The sequence below is a fragment of the Budorcas taxicolor genome, chromosome X, assembly GCF_023091745.1.
Source record: "Budorcas taxicolor isolate Tak-1 chromosome X, Takin1.1, whole genome shotgun sequence".
Taxonomy (NCBI): domain Eukaryota; kingdom Metazoa; phylum Chordata; class Mammalia; order Artiodactyla; family Bovidae; genus Budorcas; species Budorcas taxicolor.
This window is the reverse complement of record NC_068935.1, coordinates 105594721-105616831: the sequence shown is the minus strand read 5'-3', so window position 1 is coordinate 105616831 and position 22111 is coordinate 105594721. Positions and strand designations below refer to the sequence as shown.

Genomic DNA, 22111 nt, shown 5'->3' with positions numbered 1-22111 from the left:
CTTTGTTCTTAGACAACCGGGGTCTTTTCACTCTGTTTCTTTCTCTGCTCACATTGAGGATCTCTCCTCTCTCTTTGACCAGCATTCCCTGGTGGCTCAGACACCAAAGAATCTGCCTGCAATGCAGGAGACGCAGGTTTAGTCCCTGGGTCAGGGAGATCCCTGGGAGAAGGGAATGTCCACCCAGTCCAGTGTTCTTGCCTGGAGAATTCCATGAACAGAGCAGCCTAGCAGGCTCCAGTCCATGGGGTTGCAAATGGTTGGACACAACTGAGTGACTGACACTTTCATTTTCCCTGACAATGTCCCAGATCCTACATATGTCAATTAACTGTCCTCCTCGAGATAGAAGCAAGCACCAGGTGAGTAGCTGTTCATCTTTATAACTAGAAATTGACTTTTAGGTTGTGCTGGGGCTTCCTTACTGCACAGGCTTTTCTCTAGTTGCGGTATGTGGGTTCTTTATGGTGGTGGCCTTGCCTCTTGCACACCATGGGCTCGAGGTGCCTGGACTTCAGTAGTTGTGGCACATGGGCTCAGCAGTTGTGGTTCCCCGGCTCTAGAGCACAGGTTCAGTAGCTGTGATGTGCAGGCTGAGGTGCTCTGCGAAATGTGAGATCTTCCTGGATCAGGAATCAAACCCAGGTCTCCTGCTTTGGCAGAACGATTCTTCACCACTGAGCCACCAGGCAAGCCTGAAGATCCTTCTTACTGTCCTGTTTTGGAGAAACAGTTTGGTGTCGTGGATTCTTCCCCACGGATGGCCTGGGTTCAAATCCCATTCTAGCCACTGACTAAATTGAGGGCATTGGGGAATGTGAATTACCTTCTCCGTGCCTCTGGTTTCTCATATGTAAAATAAGGATCAAGAAACTATTGCTTAAAAGAGTAGACGGAGAAGGTAATGGACCCCCACTCCAGTGGTCTTGCCTGGAAAATTCCATGGACGGTGAAGCCTGGTAGGCTGTAGTCCACGGGGTCGCTAAGAGTCGGACACGACTGAGCAACGTCACTTTCACTTTTCACTTCTATGCATTGGAGAAGGATATTGCAACTCTCTCCAGTGTTCTTGCCTTGGAGAATCCCAGGGACGGGGGAGCCTGGTGGGCTGCCATCTATGGGGTCGCACAGAATTGGACACGACTGAAGCGACTTAGCAGCAGCAGCAAGAGAGTAGATGGTTTATTATATTGTCAATGTTTCATTTAAATGTAAACATATTTAAAATTTGTATCCTTTAAATTGCCCTCAGGCAGGGCAGTATCAAATGAAACAAGTTCCCAAAGGGCGAGATGACCGAGGTCAGCCCAGGGCATTCGTACATGTACACTCTCCATTTTCTACCTCAGATCTTATATAATTGGGGGAGAAAAAAATAGCATATGTAGGGCACAGCTTTCCGTATCTGCCTGAATGCCCTCTTCCCTTACTCGGGGAAGATCTAACAAAGTTAAACGCCCAAGTGACTTATGTGACTGGTGATAGAAGCAAGGTCCGATGCTGTAAAGAGCAATACTGCATAGGAACCTGGAATGTCTGGTCCATGAGTCAAGGCAAATTGGAAGTGGTCAAACAAGAGATGGCAAGGGTGAACGTCGACATTCTAGGAATCAGCGAACTAAAATGGACTGGAATGGTTGAATTTAACTCAGATGACCATTACATCCACAACTGCGGGCAGGAAGCCCTCAGAAGAAATGGAGTAGCCATCATGGTCACCAAAAGAGTCCGAAATGCAGTACTTGGATGCAATCTCAAAAACGACCGAGTGATCTCTTCGTTTTCAAGGCACACCATTCAGTATCACAGGAATCCAAGTCTATGCCCCAACCAGTAACGCTGAAGAAGCTGAAGTTGAACGGTTCTATGAAGACCTACAAGACCTTTTAGAACTAACACCCAAAAGAGATGTCCTTTTCATTATAGGGGACTGGAATGCAAAAGTAGGAAGTCAAGAAACACCTGGAGTAACGGGCAAATTTGGCCTTGGAATGCAGAATGAAGCAGGGCAAAGACTAACAGAGTTTTGCCAAGAAAATGCACTGGTCATAGCAAACACCCTCTTCCAACAACACAAGAGAAGACTCTACACATGGACATCACCAGCTGGTCAACACCGAAATCAGATTGATTATATTCTTTGCAGCCAAAGATGGAGAAGCTGTATACAGTCAACAAAAACAAGACCAGGAGCTGACTGTGGCTCAGATCATGAACTCCTTATTGCCAAATTCAGACTTAAATTGAAGAAAGTAGGGAAAACCGCTAGACCATTCAGGTATGACCTAAATCAAATCCCTTAGGATTATACAGTGGAAGTGAGAAATAGATTTAAGGCCCTAGATCTGATAGACAGAGTGCCTGATGAACTATGGAATGAGGTTCATGACACTGTACAGGAGACAGGGATCAAGACCATCCCCATGGAAAAGAAATGCAAAAAAGCAAAATGGCTGTCTGGGGAGGCCTTACAAATAGCTATGAAAAGAAGAGAAGTCAAAAGCAAAGGAGAAAAGGAAAGAGATAAGCATCTGAATGCAGAGTTCCAAAGAATAGCAAGGAGAGAGAAGAAAGCCTAGTGTCAGACTTTATTTTGCGGGCTCCAATATCACTGCAGATGGTGACTGTAGCCATGAAATTCAAAGACACTTACTCCTTGGAAGGAAAGTTATGACCAACCTAGATCGCATATTCAAAAGCAGAGACATTAGTGTGCCGACTAAGGTCCGTCTAGTCAAGGCTATGGTTTTTCCAGTGGTCATGTATGGATGTGAGAGTTGGACTGTGAAGAAGGCTGAGCACCGAAGATTTGATGCTTTTGAACTGTGGTGTTGGAAAAGACTCTTGAGAGTCCCTTGGACTGCAAGGAGATCCAACCAGTCCATTCTGAAGGAGATCAGCCCTGGGATTTCTTTGGAAGGAATGATGCTAAAGCTGAAACTCCAGTACCGTGGCCACCTCATGCAAAGAGTTGACTCATTGGAAAAGACCCTGATGCTGGAAGGGACTGGGGCAGGAGGAGAAGGGGAAGACAGAGGATGAGATGGCTGGATGGCATCACTGACTTGATGGACGTGAGTTTGAGTGAACTTCATGAGTTGGTGATGTACAGGGAGGCCTGGCATGCTGCAATTCATGGGGTCGCAAAGAGTCGGACACGACTGAGCAACTGAGCTGGACTGAATATACTCCTAGGTCAAGCCTGCCCCCTCCAAGCTGTGCTATGACAATGGAGAGACAAACTTCAACCAGAAGTCCCTGAAGAAATTCTACAAAAGGTAAGAGCAGATGCTTGAGTTGAGGGGAGGCCAGGAAGAGCCAAGACCACTGACCCAGTAGGAGGAAGACTCCAGCCCAGTGCCAAGTATCGGAACTGAAAAAGCAATAGCTTTAAAGAGGCATGTGAAGTAGAAAGCCTCTGAGAACCACCTCTATTAAATGCCAAGTAATCCAAACTTAGGAGTGTACTGTTAGTCACTCAGTCCTGTCTGACTCTTTGTGACCTTATGGACTGTAGCCCGCTAGGCTGCTCTGTCCATGGGATTCTCCAGACAAGAATACTGGATTGGGTAGCCACTCCCTTCTCCAGAGGATCCTCCCGACCCAGGGATCAAACCCATGTCTCCCACCTTGCAGGCAGGTTCTTTAGCCTCTGAATCACCAGGGAAGCCCTTTAAAGGCAACAGGCTCTCTGGAAGCAACATCCAAGCAATACTTGCCCTCCAGTATCAACATCAAATAGCGCTACAAGCCAACTGGCCCTATGATCATTCCTACATGAAACCCATCTGAATATGGGGAATGTGCTCCCAGGATCTGTGCAGGGACTGCCCTCATGGTTGTGCCTAAGTAGCATCCATAAGATCGCCTGTAGCCTGGGATATAAATGCCCCAGAATATTCATGTGCTTTGGATGAGCTCTTCCAGGAAGGAAAGGACAGCCACTCGTTCCACTGCTAAAGATGTCCTTGATGACCCCAGAGAGCTCTCAACAATTTGTTCCACAAGCAGCATGCCCTGCAGTCCTCAAGGAAGCCTCTACGTTATATCAGGCTAGCCTATGCCCAGCTGATGACCAATACTGCATATCCACATGGGTTCCTACCCCTGGGTGGCCTCCACTCCAGAGGACCTCACTAGTGAGTGAGACAGACTCACTCATCACTGGAGATGATCCCATCCCAGGCGACATCGTCCCAGGCCAGGAGTTCACCATTGGAGACACCTATGCCTTGCCCACTGGAGATGACACCCAAGGGCCATGGCACCATGTTGGAGATGTAGCTGCTCACCCAGATGGGTTGCTCCCCAGTTTACAGTGTGGAACACTGCAATGGGGACTGAGACGTTCCTGAAACAATGGACTAAGTGCACTGCCTGAAGGCACCAGAGGATGAGCCGCTATTGTCTGGTGGAACTTGCTGGGTGCTTGCTGGCTGACCCAACCCTAGACCAAGAGGCCCGTCAGACTGTCAGTCATTTCTGAGGCCAAAAGGTGCCTCAGAAACAGACAGCGCCCCTGCCTACAAATACTGAAGGCCGTTCATGTCCTCACCTCCTAACTCTGCTGTCAGCATCACAGGCTGGACTGTACTCTGAGCACCTGAGTTGGTTTGTTTCGTTTGCCTGCACTGGGTCTTAGCTGCAGTATGTGGGATCTAGTTCCCCAACCACGGACTGAACCCAGGCCCCCTGCACTGGAAGCTTGGAGTTGTAGCCACTGGACTACCAGGGAAGTCCCCTGAGTTGTTTTTTTGTTTGTTTGTTTGTTTTTAATGTTTTTTTTATTGTAACGTAATTGTCTGATCTTAAGCTGTTGATTGCCAAGGCATCCACATCACAGACAGCTGTCTTAAATAAACACAGTGCCAGCTACCAGACTAGATGAGAGCCAGGCTTCCCCATCACAGAAGTTTCCTTTGTTTTAGAGATCACTGTCTGACTAGGATAACTGACCATCCGACCACTTGGTTTTCCCATCTGACATTTTAATTCACGCTCTTGTTTTAAATTCACCAAGAAAGACTAAATCTGTGACACGCCAGGCATCCCATCCTAGACCCCAATAAAAGCGACCCAGGCTGAACGTGCACTCAGTTTCTACCCATGATCTGGCTATGCAGCCCGACGCATGCCGTGCGTCCTCCAGGACCTGTGAGTAATAAGCCATGTTTTCTTTACAAAGTTCCCTAAGGGTTGCTACTGAGGCACCTCTTGCAATCATAATAAGAACCACAAAGCGGGGTGGGGAGGCGGTGAAATCACAATGAAAAACGTGGAAGTGTTAGTCGTTCAGTCGTGTTGGACTCTGTGCGACCCCACTGACTATAGCCGGCCAGGCTGCTCTGTCCATGGGATTCTCCAGGCCAGAATACTGGATTGGGTAGCCATTCCCATCTCCAGAGGATCTTCCAGATGCAGGGATCAAACCTGAGTCCTTTACTCCCAAATATGGATGGACAAATGTTTACCAGATATTTGGCGGAAGTGAAAGAGATCATGATGAATAAACAGAACTATTTCTGGGGAGAAAAACAAATATACTACAGGAAACAGAAGAGAACATTACAAAAAATCCAAATTCATATTGTCAGAACTGTAAAGATGACAGTGGGTTTATAAAATGGGAACAGGGTGCTATAAAAGGGAGAAATTAGAGAATAAGAGAAAGTCCTTGAAAAAAAGTTTTATGGCAAAATTAAAAACTTTGTGGGAGGCGGTCCTAAGATGGTGGAGGAATAGGATGGGGAGACCACTTTCTCCCCCACAAATTCATCAAAAGAACATTTGAATGCTGAGTAAATTCCACAAAACAACTTCTGAATGCCGGCAGAGGACATCAGGCACCTGAAAGGAGGTAAGAAAAAAAGATAAAAAGAGAGATAAAAGAGGGAGGGATGGAGGCCCATCCTGGAAGGGAGTCTTAAAAAAAGAGAAGTTTCCAAACGCCAGGAAACACTCTCACTGGTGAGTCTCTGGCGAGCCTTGGAACCTCAGAGGGCAACATAACCAAGAGGAAAAATAAATAAATAATCAAAACCCACAGATTCCGTGCCCGACAGTAACTCCCAGCGGAGAAGCAGTGCAGACGCCTGCATCCGCCACTAGCAAGCAGGGGCTGGGCAGGGAGGCGCGGGCTCCATTGCTTAGAGTAAGGACCGGCCTGAATGCCCCGAGGGCGATCTGAGGGAAGTAACTTGAAATAGCAAACCAGACTGTGGGATAGCTACCATGGGAAAAGCCCTAACCTAAGACAATGCCAGGCCGGCTCACAGAACAAAGGACTAAGCAGAGCTAGCCAGCTGCAGACAGGCCCACCCCCCTCCAGAGACAGGCAGGCGAGGGCAGCCAGAGCTGGAAGGGGCAATCACGCTCCCAGAGAGGCATTATCTACCAAACTGCAAGCAGGCTTCATTGCTAACCAAGACTTCTTGGGATTCTGGACGGTTGACATCTGCCTGAGAAGGTGCGCCAGTTGTACACCCAGAAAACCGAGTGGCAGGGATGGGGGAGACGATAAGTCGCAGAGACCATGCTTGCCAAACACCTGGTCACTGGAGCTGCTCGGACCTGGGAAGGACACAAAACGCAGGCCCAACCGAGTCTGTGCCTTTGAGGTCTACCCGAGTACCTGAACCTGAGCGGCTTAGACCTGGGAAGTGCATACAACCCAGGGCCGGCCTCAGACAGTTCCTGGCAGGGCAACCTAGAGCCTAAGCAGTGTAGACAGGGAAAGCACACACGCCGTGAGCGGGGGCAAACCCAGTGTGGCCGAGACACTGTGAGCACATGCCAGTGTTATTTGTTTGCAGTGTCCCTCCCTCCCCACAGCACGACTGAACAAGTGAGCCTAAAAATGTGTCCACCACTGCCCCCTTGTGTCAGGGTGGAAATTAGACACTGACGAGACCAGCAAACAGCAGAAGCTAAAACCACCTTGGAAGTGACAGGTGAAGTCTTGAGGCTACTGTAAGAATAAGACTGAAAACCAGAGGCAGAAAGCTTAAGTCCAAATCCTGAGAACACCAGACAACTCCTGACTCCAGGGAACATTAATCGATAGGAGCTCATCATACATGACCACTGGTAAAACCATAGCCTTGACTAGACGGACCTTGTTGGCAAAGTAATGTCTCTGCTTTTTAATATGCTGTCTAGGTTGGTCATAACTTTCCTTCCGAGGAGTAAGCATCTTTTAATTTCATGGCTGCAATCACCATCTGCAGTGATTCTGGAGCCCAGAAAATAAAGTCAGCCACTGTGTCCACTGTGTCCCCATCTATTTGCCATGAAGTGATGGGACCGGATGCCATGATCTTAGTTTTCTGAATGTTGAGCTTTAAGCCAGCTTTTTCACTCTCCTCTTTCACTTTCATCAACAGGCTCTTTAGTTCTTCGCTTTCTGCCATAAGGGTGGTGTCATCTGCATATCTGAGGTTATTGATATTTCTCCCGGCAATCTTGATTCCAGCTTGCACTTCATCCAGCCCAGTGTTTCTCATGATGTACTCTGCATATAAGTTCAATAAGCAGGGTGACAATATACAGCTTTGATGTATGCCTTTTCCTATTTGGAACCAGTCTGTTGTTCCATGTCCAGTTCTAAGTGTTGCTTCCTGACCTGCATATAGGTTTCTCAAGAGGCAGGTCAGATGGTCTGGTATTCCCATCTCTTTCAGAATTTTCCACAGTTTATTGTGAACCACACAGTCAAACAAAGGCTTTGGCATAGTCAATAAAGCAGAAATAGATGTTTTTCTGGAACTCTCTTGCTTTTCTGATGATCCAGCAGATGTTGGCAATTTGATCTCTGGTTCCTCTGCCTTTTCTAAAACCAGCTTGAACATCAGGGAGTTCACGGTTCACATATTGCTGAAGCCTGACTTGGAGAATTTTAAGCATCACTTTACTAGCATGTGAGATGAGTGCAATTGTGCGGTAGTTTGAGCATTCTTTGGCATTGCCTTTCTTTGGGATTGGAATGAAAACTGACCTTTTCCAGTCCTGTGGACACTGCTGAGTTTTCCAAATTTGCTGGCATATTGAGTGCAGTACTTTCACAGCATCATCTTTCAGGATTTGAAATAGCTCAACTGGAATTCCATCACCTCCACTAGCTTTGTTCGTAGTGATGCTTCCTAAGGTCCATTTGACTTTACATTCTAGTATGTCTGGCTCTAGGTGAGTGATCACACCGTCATGATTATCTGGGTCGTGAAGATCTTTTTTGTACAGTTCTTCTGTGTATTCTTGCCACCTCTTCTTAATATCATTTGCTTCTGTTAGGTCCATACCATTTCTATCCTTTATTGAGCCCATCTTTGCATGAAATGTTCCCTTGGTATCTCTAATTGTCTTGAAGAGATCTCTAGTCTTTCCCATTGTATTGTTTTCCCCTATTTTTTTGCATTGATCGCTGAGGTAGGCTTTCTTCTCTCTCCTTGCTATTCTTTGGAACTCTGCATTCAGATGCTTATCTCTTTCCTTTTCTCCTTTGCTTTTGACTTCTCTTCTTTTCACACCTATTTGTAAGGACTCCTCAGACAGCCATTTTGCTTTTTTGCATTTCTTTTCCATGGGGATGGTCTTGATTCCTGTCTCCTGCACAATGTCATGAACCTCCATCTATAGTTCATCAGGCACTCTATCAGATCTAGTCCCTTGAATCTATTTCTCACTTAGCTGTGAAGAGATACCCCACATCCAAGGTAAGAGAAACCCAAGTAAGATGGTAGGCACTGAGAGAGGGCATCAGAGGGCAGACAGACTGAAACCACAATCACAGACAACAGGCCAATCTGATCACACGGACCACAGCCTTGTCTAACTCAATGAAACTAAGCCATGCTGTGTGGGGCCACCCAAGACAGAAGGGTCATGTTGGAGAGGTCTGACAGAATGGAATATTACTTAGTGGTAATAAAAAATGGCATTTGGGTGGAATTAGAAATTATCTTATTAAGTGAAGAATGGCAAAGAAGGACAAATATCATATGACATCAATTATATGTGGAATCTAAAATATGATTTAAGTGAACTTGTTTTTGATGTCACATTTAATAACTTTTAATCATGTGTAGTGTGTATCACTTAAGTAGTTATTGTAGTTATTTTACTACTTTTGTCTTTCAACCTTTATACTAGCTTTATAGATCCACTACTTTTATCAATATATCTACATTTTTATCAGTTTAAATATTTTATTTTAACCATTTTACAGTGCAAGTAGTTAATTTAAATTTAGTTTGAGGTGTACAACAAAGTGTTAGTTATACATAAAAATATATATTATTTTTCAGATTCTTTACCATTATAGGTTATTGAATATTGTTTTTTGTGGTATACAAGAGGTCTTTGTTATTTCTCTTTTATTTACAGTAGTATGTATATGTTAACCTGAAATTCCTAATTTCTCCCACTCTTGCTCAACCTCCCACTATCCTCTTTGGTAATCATGTTTGTTTTCTATGTCTATGAGTTCAGTTTTGTTTTTTAAAAATATTTGCAGAGCTTTAAAATGCATTTAAACTTAAGTTGTTATCAACTTAAAAATAAACCATTATCAATATACATTATATATAGGTTTCATGGTGACCAGAAACAAGAAACATAGACACAGAAATGATAATGAGAAAGGAATCTAAGTGTACAGCTAATGTCATTAAATCACAGAGAATAAGAGAAGAATGTAAGAGAGGAACTACAAAATAGCCAAAACAAAATTAACAAAATCACAGTAAGTATATACCTATAAATAATCTATGTTGGCTAAATTATCTAATAAAAAAAAGTATAGCTGAATGGATTAAAACAAACAAACAAGTTCTATCTATATGTTGACTACAAGGGACTCAATCTAGACGTGAGGACACAAACAAACTGAAAGTGAAGGAATGGAGAAATATATTGTATGGATGTGAACGTGAATGTGAACGTCACTCAGTCGTGTCTGACTCTTTGTGACCCCATGGACTGTATAGTCCCTGGAATTCTCCAGGCCAGAATACTAGAGTGGGTAGCCTTTCCCTTCTCCAGGGGATCTTCCCAACCCAGGGATCAAACCCAGGTCTCCTGCATTGCAGCTGGATTCTTTACCAGCTGAGCCACGAGGGAAGCCCATATTGTATGGAAGTAAAAACCAAAAGTAAGCTGGATAGCTATTCTTATATCAGACAAAATAGACTTTAAGACAAGGACTACAATGGGCTATAGAAGGGTGATATATAATCATAAAGAGTTCAATCCAAAAAGAGGATATAATATTTGTAAATATATATATACAATCAGCATAGGAGTGCTTAAATATATAAAGCAAATATAACAGACCTACAAGGAGAAATACAAGGACAATGATAGTAGGGGACTTTAATATGCAGCATACAACAATGAATAGATCATTCAGATGGAAAGTCATAAACAAAACAGCCTTAAACACAATAAACCATGGATTTAACAGAGAAATACAGAACATCCCATCCAAAGCAATAGAATATATATTCTCATGTGCACACAGAACATTCTCTAGGATAGAGATAGATCCTATCTCTAGGATAGGATGCTAGGCTTAAAACAAGCATTAATTTAAGATGATTGAAATCATATCCAGCATCATTTAAGATCATAATGTATCAAACTTAGAAATCAAATATATGAAAACTGGAAACATACAATGTGGCAAGTAAACAGTGTATTTATTGGACAACCTGCAGGTCGAAGAGAAATAAAAAAAATACAGTCAAATGAGAATTGAAATAAAATATTCTAAAACTTATGAAATGCAGAAAAAGCAGTTCTAAACAAGAATTTCAGGGCAAAAACACTTATCAAGAAAAAGTCTCTAAAAGAACATAACTTTACACCTGAAAAAACTAGAAAAAGACCAAACAATGCCCAAAGTTAGTAGAAGTAAGGAAATAATGAGGATCAGAGAAGAAATAAATGAAGGAGCGTCCAGAAAAACAATAAAAAAACACCAGTAAAATAAATAAATTTTAAAAAATAAAAGAAAATAAAGAAACTACAATTTCAAAACAAAAAATAAAAAGCAGAAAACACTAGAAATACCATACAGTAGGAGGTTGGTTAACTGAATTACATGGATGTTTCTTGTTGTGTACTGTGAGGCTGTTCAGAATCACACTATAAGAAGACATTTGATCACATGAGGAAATGTGCTTAATGTATAAAATATAAAGCATTGCAAAGCAAAAAAAAGCTTGTTCTTTGCACAAAGGTAAAATTCATAAAACTTTAGCTGGACTCACCAGGACAGAAAAGAAAGAGGAGACTCACACATGCTACCACAGATATACAAAGGATAAGAGTCTGTTATGAGAAATCATATACCAAGAAATTTGACAGTCTATGGTTCCAAATAGGAAAAGGAGTACATCAAGGCGGTATATTGTCACCCTGCTTATTTAACTTATATGCAGAGTACATCATGAGAAACGCTGGGCTGGAGGAAGCACAAGCTGGAATCAAGATTGCCGGGAGAAATATCAATAACCTCAGCTATGCAGATGAACCACCCTTATGGCAGAAACCAAAGAACTAAAGAGCCTGTTGATGAAAGTGAAAGAGGAGAGTGAAAAAGCTGGCTTAAAGCTCAACATTCAGAAAACTAAGATCATGGCATCCGGTCCCATCACTTCATGGCAAATAGATGGGGAAACAGTGGAAACAGTGGCTGACTTTATTTTTCTATGCTCCAAAATCACTGCAGATAGTGATTGCAGCCATGAAATTAAAAGATGCTTACTCCTTGGAAGGAAAGTTATGACCAACCTAGACAGCATATTAAAAAGCAGAGACATTACTTTGACAACAAAGGTCCGTCTAGTCAAGGCTATGGTTTTTCCAGTGGTCATGTATGGATGTGAGAGTTGGACTGTGAAGAAAGCTGAGCACTGAAGAATTGATGCTTTTGAACCATGGTGTTGGAGAAGACTCTTGAGAGTCCCTTGGACTGCAAGGAGATCCAACCAGTCCATTCTGAAGGAGATTAGTCCTGGGTGTTCATTGGAAGGACTGATGCTAAAGCTGAAACTCTTAATACTTTGGCCACCTGGTGTGAAGAACTGACTCATTGGAAAAGACCCTGATGCTGGGAGGGATTGGGGGCAGGAGGAGAAGGGGATGACAGAGGATGAGATGGCTGGATGGCATCACTGACTCGATGGACGTGAGTCTGAGTGAACTCCGGGAGTTGGTGATGGACAGGGAGGCCTGGTGTGCTGCAATTCACAGGGCCGCAAAGAGTTGGACGACTGAGCGACTGAACTGATGATGAAAAAGCATCTTTTTTTGGTGTTAGTTCTAGAAAGTCATGTAGGTCTTCATACAACTATTCAACTTTAGCTTCCGCAATATTAGTGGTTGGGGCATAGAGTTGGATTACTGTGTTGCTGAATGGTTTGCCTTGGAAGCAAACTGAGATCATTCTGTCATTTGTGAGACTGAAACCAAGAATGGCATTTTGGACTCTTCTGTTGACTGTGAGGGTGACTCCAATTCTAAGGGATTCATGCCCACAGTAGTAGATATAATGGTCATTTGAATTAAATTTGCCCATTTTCACCCATTTTAGTTCACTGATACCTAAAATGTTGATGTTCACTCTTGTCATCTCCTTTGACCAGGTCCAATTTACCTTGATTCTTGGACCTAACATTCCACCTTCCTATGCAATATGGTTCTTAACAGCATCAGAGTTTACTTTCACCATCAGACACATCCACAACTGGGCATCGTTTCCGCTTTGGTTCAGTCTTTTCATTCCTTCTGGAGCTAGTTCTCTGGTCTTCTTAAGTAGTATATTTGAAATAAACAAGACCTGGAGCTGACTGGGGCTCAAATCATGAGCTTCTTATTGCAAAATTCAGACTTAAATAGAACACAATAGGGAAAACCACTAGGCTATGCATATATAACCTAAATCAAAATTCTCTTGAATATACACTGGAAGTCAAATAGATTCAAGGGATTTAATCCAGAACAAACTGCCTAAAGAACTATGGATGGAGGTTCATAACATTGTGCAGGAGGCGGTGATCAAAATCATCCCAAAGAAAAAGAAATGCAATAAGGCAAAATGGTTGTCTTGAGGAGACCTTACAAATAGCTTAGAAAAGAAGTCAAAGGCAAAGGGGAAAAGAAAGATATACCCATCTGAAAGCAGAGTTCCAAAGAATAGCAAGGAGAGATAAGAAAGCCTTCTTATAAATAAACAATGCAAAGACACAGAGGAAAACAATAGAATGGGAAAGACTAGGAATCTCTTCAAGAAAATTAGAGATACCAAGGGAACATTTCATACAAAGATGGGCACAATAAAGGAAAGAAATGATATGGACCTAACAGAAACAGAAGATATTAAGAAGAGGTGGCAAGAATACACAGAGGAACTATACAAAAAGATCTTTATGACCTGGATAACCACGATGGTGTGATCATTCACCTAGAGCCAGACACCCAGGAGTGCAAAGTCAAGTGGGCTTTAGGAAGCATTACTACGAACCATGCTAGTGGAGGTGATGGAATTCCAACTGAACTATTTTGAATCCTTAAAGATGATGCTGTGAAAGTGCTGAACTCAACATGCCAGCAAATTTGGAAAACTCAGGAGGGGTCAGAGGACTGGAAAAGGTCAATTTTCATTCCAATTTCAAAGAAAGGCAATGCCAAAGAATGTTCAAACTATCGCAAAACTGCCCTCGTTTCACATGCTAGCAAGGTATGCTCAAAATCTGTCAAGCTAGGCTTCAACAATACATGAACCAAGAACTTCCAGATGTACAAGCTGGTTTAGAAAAGGCAGAGGAACCAGTGATCAAATTGCCAAAATCCGTTGGATCATAAAAAAAAGCAAGGGACTTCCTGAAGATCATCTGCTTCACTGAGTAGGCTAAAGCCTTTGACTGTGTGAAAGTGAAAGTGAAGTAGCTCAGTCATGTCTGACTCTTTGCAATCCCCATGGACTGTAGCCTACCAGGCTCCTCCATCCATGGGATTCTCCAGGCAAGGATACTGGAGGGGGTTGCCATTTCCTTCTCCAGGGGATCTTCCCGACCCAGGGATTGAACCTGGGTCTCCCACATTGCAGGCAGTTGCTTTACCGGCTGAGCCACCAGGGAAGCCCTTTAACTGTGTGGACCTCAATAAACTGGAAAATTCTTCAAAAGATGTGAATACCAAACCAATTTCCCCTGCCTCCTGAGAGACCTGTAACTAGATCAGAAGCAATATTTAGAACCAGACACGGAACAACAGATTGGTTCCAAATTGGGAAAGAAGTGCATCAAGGCTGTATATTGTCACCCTGATTATTTAACTTTTATGCATGAAATGGTGGGGATGAAACTCAACCTGGAATCAAGATTGCCAGAAGAAATATCAATAACTTCAGATATGCAGATAATACCATCCTAATGGAAGAAATTGAAAAGGAACTACAGAGGCTCTTGATGAAGGTGAAAGAGGAGAGTGAAAAGGCTGGCTTAAAACAACATTCAAAAAACTAAGATCATGGTATCTGGTCCCATCACTTCATGGCAAATAGATGTGTAAAAATGGAAACAGTGAGACATTATTTTCTTTGGCTCTAAAATCACTGCCTACAGTGACAGCAGCCACAAAATTAAGATGCTTGCTCCTTAAAAGAAAAGCTATGACAAACCTAGACAGTGTATTAAACAGCAGAGACAACACTTTGCCAACAAACATCCATCTAGTCAAAGCTATGATTTTTCCAGTAGTCATGTATGGATGTGAGAGGTGGACCATTAGAGCACGGAAGCATTGCTGCTTTCAAACTCTGGTGTTGGAGCATACTCTTGAGAGTGGCTTGGACAGCAAGCAGATCAAACCAGTCAATCCTAAAGGAAATCAACCCTCAATGTTCATTGGAAGGACTGATACTGAAGCTCTGATACTTTGGCCACTTGATGCAAAGAGCCAACTCATTGGAAAGACCCTGATGCTGGGAAAGATTGAGGGCAGGCGGAGAAGAGGGTGACAGAAGATGAGATGATTGGACAGCATCACCAACTCAATGGACATGAGTTTGAGTGAACTCCAGAAGTTAGTGAAGGGTAGGGAAGCTGGGCATGCTGCCATTCATGGGGCTGCAAAGAGTCGGACATGACTGAGCAGCTGAACAACAATAAGAAAGCAGCAGAAATGGAAAAATCACTTTTATAATGGTATGAAAATGAATAAATACATAGGAGTAAACGTAATCAAGAAGTTAAAGGACTTGTACATTGAAAACAATAGACATTCCATTTCAAAGCTGTGAAGCCTTTGGTAAAAGCACAAGGCAGTGGTTCACTCACTGTGATCCCCAGACCACAAGCATCAGCAACACCTGGACACTTGCTAAAAATGCAAGTTCACAGGCCCCTCCCTAGACCAAGTGAGTCAGAAACTCTGGGGCCCCACACAGCTTAACAGCCTTCCTGGAGATTCAGAGGCAGGATAAAGCTAGAGAACTATTGTATAAATCATTTATGCAGCTTATTTTTTGTTACATCATCAGCATTAGTCTATGGAGGTCTACAATAGCCTCAACATATAAAACCTGAATCACAGAAGTTTTCTTGAATCAGATTTTTCTATCCTTCAAATTTAAGCAATTTAAAAATCACATCAAGGTTTTATAAATATTCTCTCTACATATCTGCAATCCAGAAAAAAAAAAAAACCCTTTAGTAAATTATACAAGAGGATTTTCAAATCACTGACAGAGCCTTTCAGGAGTTAGTTCTTAATGAGCAACAGCTTCATGAAACCTATTTTGAGAATTTTCAATGAAAATTTTTAGATGTCCACTGTCCTCTTAAGTTTTCTTATCTTCAAATTGAAGTGTTGGTAATCATACATATATTCTTAAAGGCTACCGTCACTCACTGGAAATAGTAAAGCTGATTCCATTCAGAGTCATTTACTTACTTAGCACCAGCATGGCACCAGGTGCTATGCTAGGTAGCAAATGCTAAAAAGATCTAGTACTGACCTCAAAGTGTTAAACCTAGGGAATTATTGGATGCAAATATAGCAGGAGAAAAAAATGAATAAATAAAAGCTGATGAGTGTTCCCAGTATTTTCCTTCAGCTAACTAAAGAGAGTTCTGTTCAGTTCAGTTATTCACTCTTGTCTGACTCTTTGTGACCCCATGGACTGTAGCACGCAAGGCCTCCCTGTTCATCACCACCTCCCAGAGCTTACTCAAACTCATGTCCACTGAGTCAGTGATGTCATCCAACCATCTCATCCTCTGTCATTCCCTTCTCCTCCCACCTTCAATCTTTCCTGCTGGGAGCCACCACGGGAGATCCCACCCATGACAAAGTTCATGTGGAAGAGAACTGTTAAGCAAGGCTTCAGAACTCAACGGGCTCCCTAGGCTTTCTCGAGCATCTACCCCAAAACCAGAATCTGTCTGTTTCACTATTTCATGACTTTCACCAACTCCTCTGATATTAACAGGGGGCTAACCCTGACCACCTTTCTCTGGAGAAAATCAACTTAGGGCTATAGCTAATAAGTCTCCTGGACATGAGAGGAATATTTCAAATCAAACCCCCTCTGTTAGCATTCTAGCTTGCTCAGCAGGTATATCTAGACTCTTACAGCTACGCGTGTGATTATTTACAGTCTCCCAACTGTGAGAGGCACAGAAAGCCTAAAACATAGAGCCTTTGAAAGAGTTAAAAGTTATTAGAGTAGTGGTAGTGCTGATGTAGGATTTCATTATTGGGCCAATGCTTGTTGCTAAGTTCCCATATCTCTTATCCACTGTGCACCTGGGAATGCATTAGTTAACATAGTGAGAATGCTAGAAAAACAAGTGTAGCCTTGAATTTAACCATATCAGACTTTTGAGCTAATTGGTTCTTTCTTGTAACTCACTGCACCTTTGCTCTGTGAAAAACGTTAACTCTGTTTGGCATTTTCTGAGGCTGACATAGATTAGAAATATAAAGAAAAAACACTTTGAGGGAAAATAAGTTTTCTGGTTGAGCAGCCTTTATCAAAAGAGGGTCATAAAATGTTCACAGGACTCCAAAGCCAGAAGATACTGTACACAACATCATTTGTGGGAAAGGTATGCAAAAAAATCCTGGTTTCGATAAGGGCAAAACTGCTGGAATGTTTGGGCTGACTTGGTATGACCTTGCATCTTTCATTTCCCTCTATGTATAAGGCAAGGTATAAAAGTACCTTTTGAAAAATAAAGCTTTTGGGCCTCGCTCACCAAAGCAGCTTGGTCACCTCGTGTTTTTTTTTTTTTTTTTTTCTGGTTTGGGGGTAGATGCTTGAGAAAGCCTAGGGAGCCCCTTGAGTTCTGAAGCCTTGCTTAAGAGTTCTCTTTCGTATGAACTTTGTCACGGGTGGGATCTCCCATGGTGGCTCCCGGCATCTCCCCCGCTCACTCTTGTCTCTTTGTGACCTCATGGACTGCAGCACGACAGGCCTCCCTGCTCATCACCAACTCCCAGAGCATACTCAAACTCATGTCCATGGAGTTGGTGATGCCATCCAACCATGTCATCCTCTGTCGTTCCCTTCTCCTCCCATCTTCAATCTTTCCCAGCATCAGGGTCTTTTCCAATGAGTCAGTTCTTCACACCAGGTGTCCAAAGTATTGGAGTTTCAGCTTCAGCATCAGTCCTTACAATGAATATTCAGGACTGATTTCCTTTAGGATGGACTGGTTGGATCTCCTTGCAGTCCAAGGGACTCTCAAGAGTCTCCTCCAGCACCACAGTTCAAAAGCATCAATTCGTTGGCACTCAGCTTTCTTTATAGTCCAACTCTCACATCCATACATGACTACTGGAAAAACCATAGCTTTGACTAGACATATCTTTGTTGTCAAAGTAATGTCTCTGCTTTTTAATAAGCTGTCTAGGTTGGTCATAACTTTTCTTCAAAGGAGCAAGCGTCTTTTAATTTTATGGCTGCAGTCACCATCTTCAGTGGTTTTGGAGCCCCAAAGAATAAAGTCTGTCACTGTTTCCACTGTTACCCCATCTATTTGCCATGAAGTGATGGGACCAGATGCCATGATCTTAATTTTCTGAATGCTCAGTTTTAAGCCAACTTTTCCACTTTCCTCTTTCACTTTCATCAAGAGGTTCTTTAGTTCTTCTTTGCTTTCTGCCATAAGGGTGGTATCACCTGCATATCTGAGGTTATTGATATTAGTCCCAGAAATCTTGATTCCAACTTGTGTTTCATCCAGCTCAGCACTGCTCATGATGTACACTGCATATAAGTTAAATAAGCAGGGTGACAATATACACCCTTGACATACTCCTTTCCCGATTTGGAACCAGTCTGTTTTTCCATATCCAGTGCTAACTGTTGCTCTTGACCTGCTTACAGATTTCTTAGGAGGCAGGTCAAGTGGTCTAAACTAAAGAGAATTCAGGCCTATTTATAATTTTCCATCCCTGGCCTTCTGAATTTTTCATCCTGATGTGGATGGGGTAGACTCTCTGTGAGAAAAGAGGTATAAATCAAATATTTGGTGGGTCAAAAGGCAGATGGAATGAAGGCCACAGAGCAACTAAACCTGTGAGCCACAACTATTGAGCCTGTGCTCTAGAGCCCAGGAACCTCAGCTACTGAACCCACATGCCACAACTACTGAAGGCTGCAACCTCTAGAGCCTATGCTCCACAGCAAGAGAAGCCACTGCAATGAGATGTCTGTATACCACAGTGTAGGCACCACTCGCTGCAACTAGCAAAAGCCCACACAGCAGTGAAGAACCAGTGCAACCAAAACTAAATAAATAAAATTTTAAAAACTAAAGCTACCATGTAACCCAGCAATCCCACTCTTAGATATATATCTGGAGAAAAGCATAATTCAAAAAGATATGTGCATGCCAATGTTCATAGCAGCACTATTTACAATAGCCAGTACATGGAAGTAACCAAGTGTCCATCAACAGAGGAAAGGATAAAGATATTGTGTGTACACACATAGAGACACAGACACCCACATATATATGGCATGGAAAATTACTCAGCAACAAAAAAGAATGAAATAATGCCATTTGTAGCAGCTTAGATGGACCAAGAGATTGCCATACTAAGTAAGTCAGACAGAGAAAGACAAATATTATATGATATCATTCATATGTGGAATCTAATTTTTAAAAAACAATGCAAATGAACTTATTTGTAACACAGAAACAGATATATACATATTGAAAAGAAACATATACTTACCAAAGGGGAAACATGGAGGAGGAGGAATAAATTAAGAGCTTTGGATTAACATATATCCATTACTCTATAAAGGTTGATAACCAAGAAAGACCTAATATGTAGCACAGAAAACTTTACTAAATATTGTGTAATAACCTATGTGAGAAAACAACCCAATAAAGAATGATTATAGGTATAACTAAATCACTTTGCTGTATAAAGGAAACTACAGAATATTGTAAAGAAACTATACGACAATAAAATAAAAAAGAAAGAAAATGTTCATATACCTCAATGTTCACAGCAGTACTATTTACAACAGCCAAGACATGGAAGCAACCTAACTGTCCATTCACAAATGAAGACATAAAGAAGATGTGGTATATATACACGTAATATTACTTAGCTATAGAAAAGAAATAATGCCATTTGCAAAGTGGATGGAATTAGAAATTATCTTATTAACTGAATAAAGCCAAAGGACAAATATTATGTGACATCACTTATATTTGGAATCTAAAAAGATGATTGAAATAAACTTGTTTTTTCATGTCACATTTATTATCTTTTAATCCTGTGTATCCCTTAAGTAGCTATTGTAGTTGTTTTACTACTTTGTCTTTAAACCTTTATACTAGCTTTATAGATCCACTACTTTTATTAACATATCTACATTTTAAACATTGTAACCATTTTAAAATGGAAGTAGTTAAATTATTTTAGGTATCCAACAAAGTGATAGTTATACATAAATACAGCTATATATATTTTCAGATTCCTTTCCATTATAGGCTATTGAATATTGTTCCCTTTGACATATAGGAGGTATTTGTTATTTCCCTTTTTTTCTACTAGTGTATATATGTCAAACCCAGCTTCCTAATTTCACCCAGTCTCCCTCAATCCCACACTATCCTATTTGGTAAGCTTAAATTTGTTTTCTATCTCTGTGAGTCTATTTATTTTGCAGAAATATTTGAGTTCCTTTAGAATGTATTCAAACTTAATTTGTTATCAACTTAAACCACTATAAATAGTTTATATATACATTTCATGGTGACCAGAAACCTACAGTAGATACACAAAGGATAATGAGAAAGTAATCTAAGCATACTGCTAAAGTCATCTAATCACATAGAAAGAGAACAAGAGAAGAAAGTAACAGAGCAACTATAAAACAGCCAAAACAATTAAGAAAGTGGCAATAAGTATACATCTATCAATAATTTAAGTGGACTAAGTTATCTAATAAAAAGAAAGGGTAGCTGAATGGATTAAAAAAAAATCAAGACCTATCTATGTGCTGACTACAAGGGACACAATTCAGATGTGAGGACACACAAAATGCAATTGAAGGAATGGAAAAATATATCCAATGCAAGTGCAAACCAAAAGTAACCTGGATGGCTATGCTTAGACAGAATATTTTAAGATAAAGACTGTAATGCTCTAAAGAAGGGTGATTCATAGTGATAAAGAGTTCAATCCAAAAATAGGATATAATATTTGTTAAATATATATACATATGTGTGTGTGTGTGTGTGTATAACTGGCACAGTGGCACTTAAATAAATAAAGCAAATATTAACAGACCTAAAAGGACAAATACGAGGAGAAGGATAGTAGGGGACTTTAATATCCAGCTTACAACAATGAATAGATCATCAAAACAGAAACAAGGCAAAATGGTTGTTTGGGGAGGCCTTACAAATACCTAAGAAAAGAAGCAAAAGGCAAAGCAGGAAAGGAAAGATATTACCCATCTGAATGCACAGCTCCGAAGAAAACCAAGGAGAGATAAGAAAGCCTCCTAAATGAACAATGCAAAGAAAGAGAGAAACGCTATAGAATGGGAAAGACTAGATCTCTTCAAGAAAATCAGAGATACCAAGGGAACATTTCATGCAAAGATGGGCACAATAAAGGACAGTAATGGTATTGACCTCACAGAAGCAGAAGATATTAAGAGGTGGCAAGAATACATAGAAGAACTATACAAAAAGTCTTAATGACCCAGGTAACCCAATGATGTGATCACTCACCTACAGCCAGACACCCTGAAGTGTGAAGTCAAGTCGGCCTTAGAAAGCATCACTATGAACAAAGCTAGTGGAGGTGATGCAATTCCAGCTGAGCTATTTCAAATCCTAAAAGATGATGCTGGTAAAGTGCTGCACTCAACATGCCAGCAAATTTGGAAAACTCAGCAGTGGCCACAGGACCAGAAAAGGCCAGTTTTCATTCCAATCCCAAAGAAGGGCAATGCCAAAGAATGTTCAAACTACTGCACAGCTGTGCTTGTTTCACATGCTAGCAAAGTAATGCTCAAAATCCTTCAAGCTAGGCCTCAACAGTACGTGAACCAAGAACCTCCAGATGTACAAGCTGGATTTAGAAAAGGCAAAGGAAACAGAGATCAAAAAGCCAATATCAGTTGAATCATTGAAAAAGCAATGGAATTCCAGAAAAAACATCTACTTGTGCTTCACTGAGTAGTCTAAAGCCTTTGACTGTGTAGATCACAATAAAATGTGGAAAATTCTTAAAAAGATGGGAATACCAGATCGCCTTACCTGCCTCCTGAGAAACCTGTATGCAGGTTAAGAAGCAACAGTTAGAACCAGACATGGAACAACAGACTGGTTCAAAATTGGGAAAGGAGTACGTTAAGGCTGTATATTTCCACCCTCCTTATTTAACTTATATGCAGAGTACATCATGTGAAAGCCTGGGCCAGATGAATCTTAAGCTGGAATCAAGATTTATGGGAGAAATATCAGTAACCTCACATATGCAGAAGACACGATGCTAATGGCAGAAAGAAAAGATGAACTAGAGTCTCATGATGACGATGAAATAGGAGAGTGAAAAAGCTGGCTTAAAACTC

General features: G+C 41.6%; 1 protein-coding gene across 2 annotated transcripts in view; it reads right to left on the bottom strand.

The window, feature by feature from the left end:
• SRPX (sushi repeat containing protein X-linked) overlaps positions 1–22111 on the bottom strand; it is a 169341-nt gene that overhangs the window by 34004 nt on the left and 113226 nt on the right. The gene's annotated exons all lie outside the window — the stretch shown is intronic.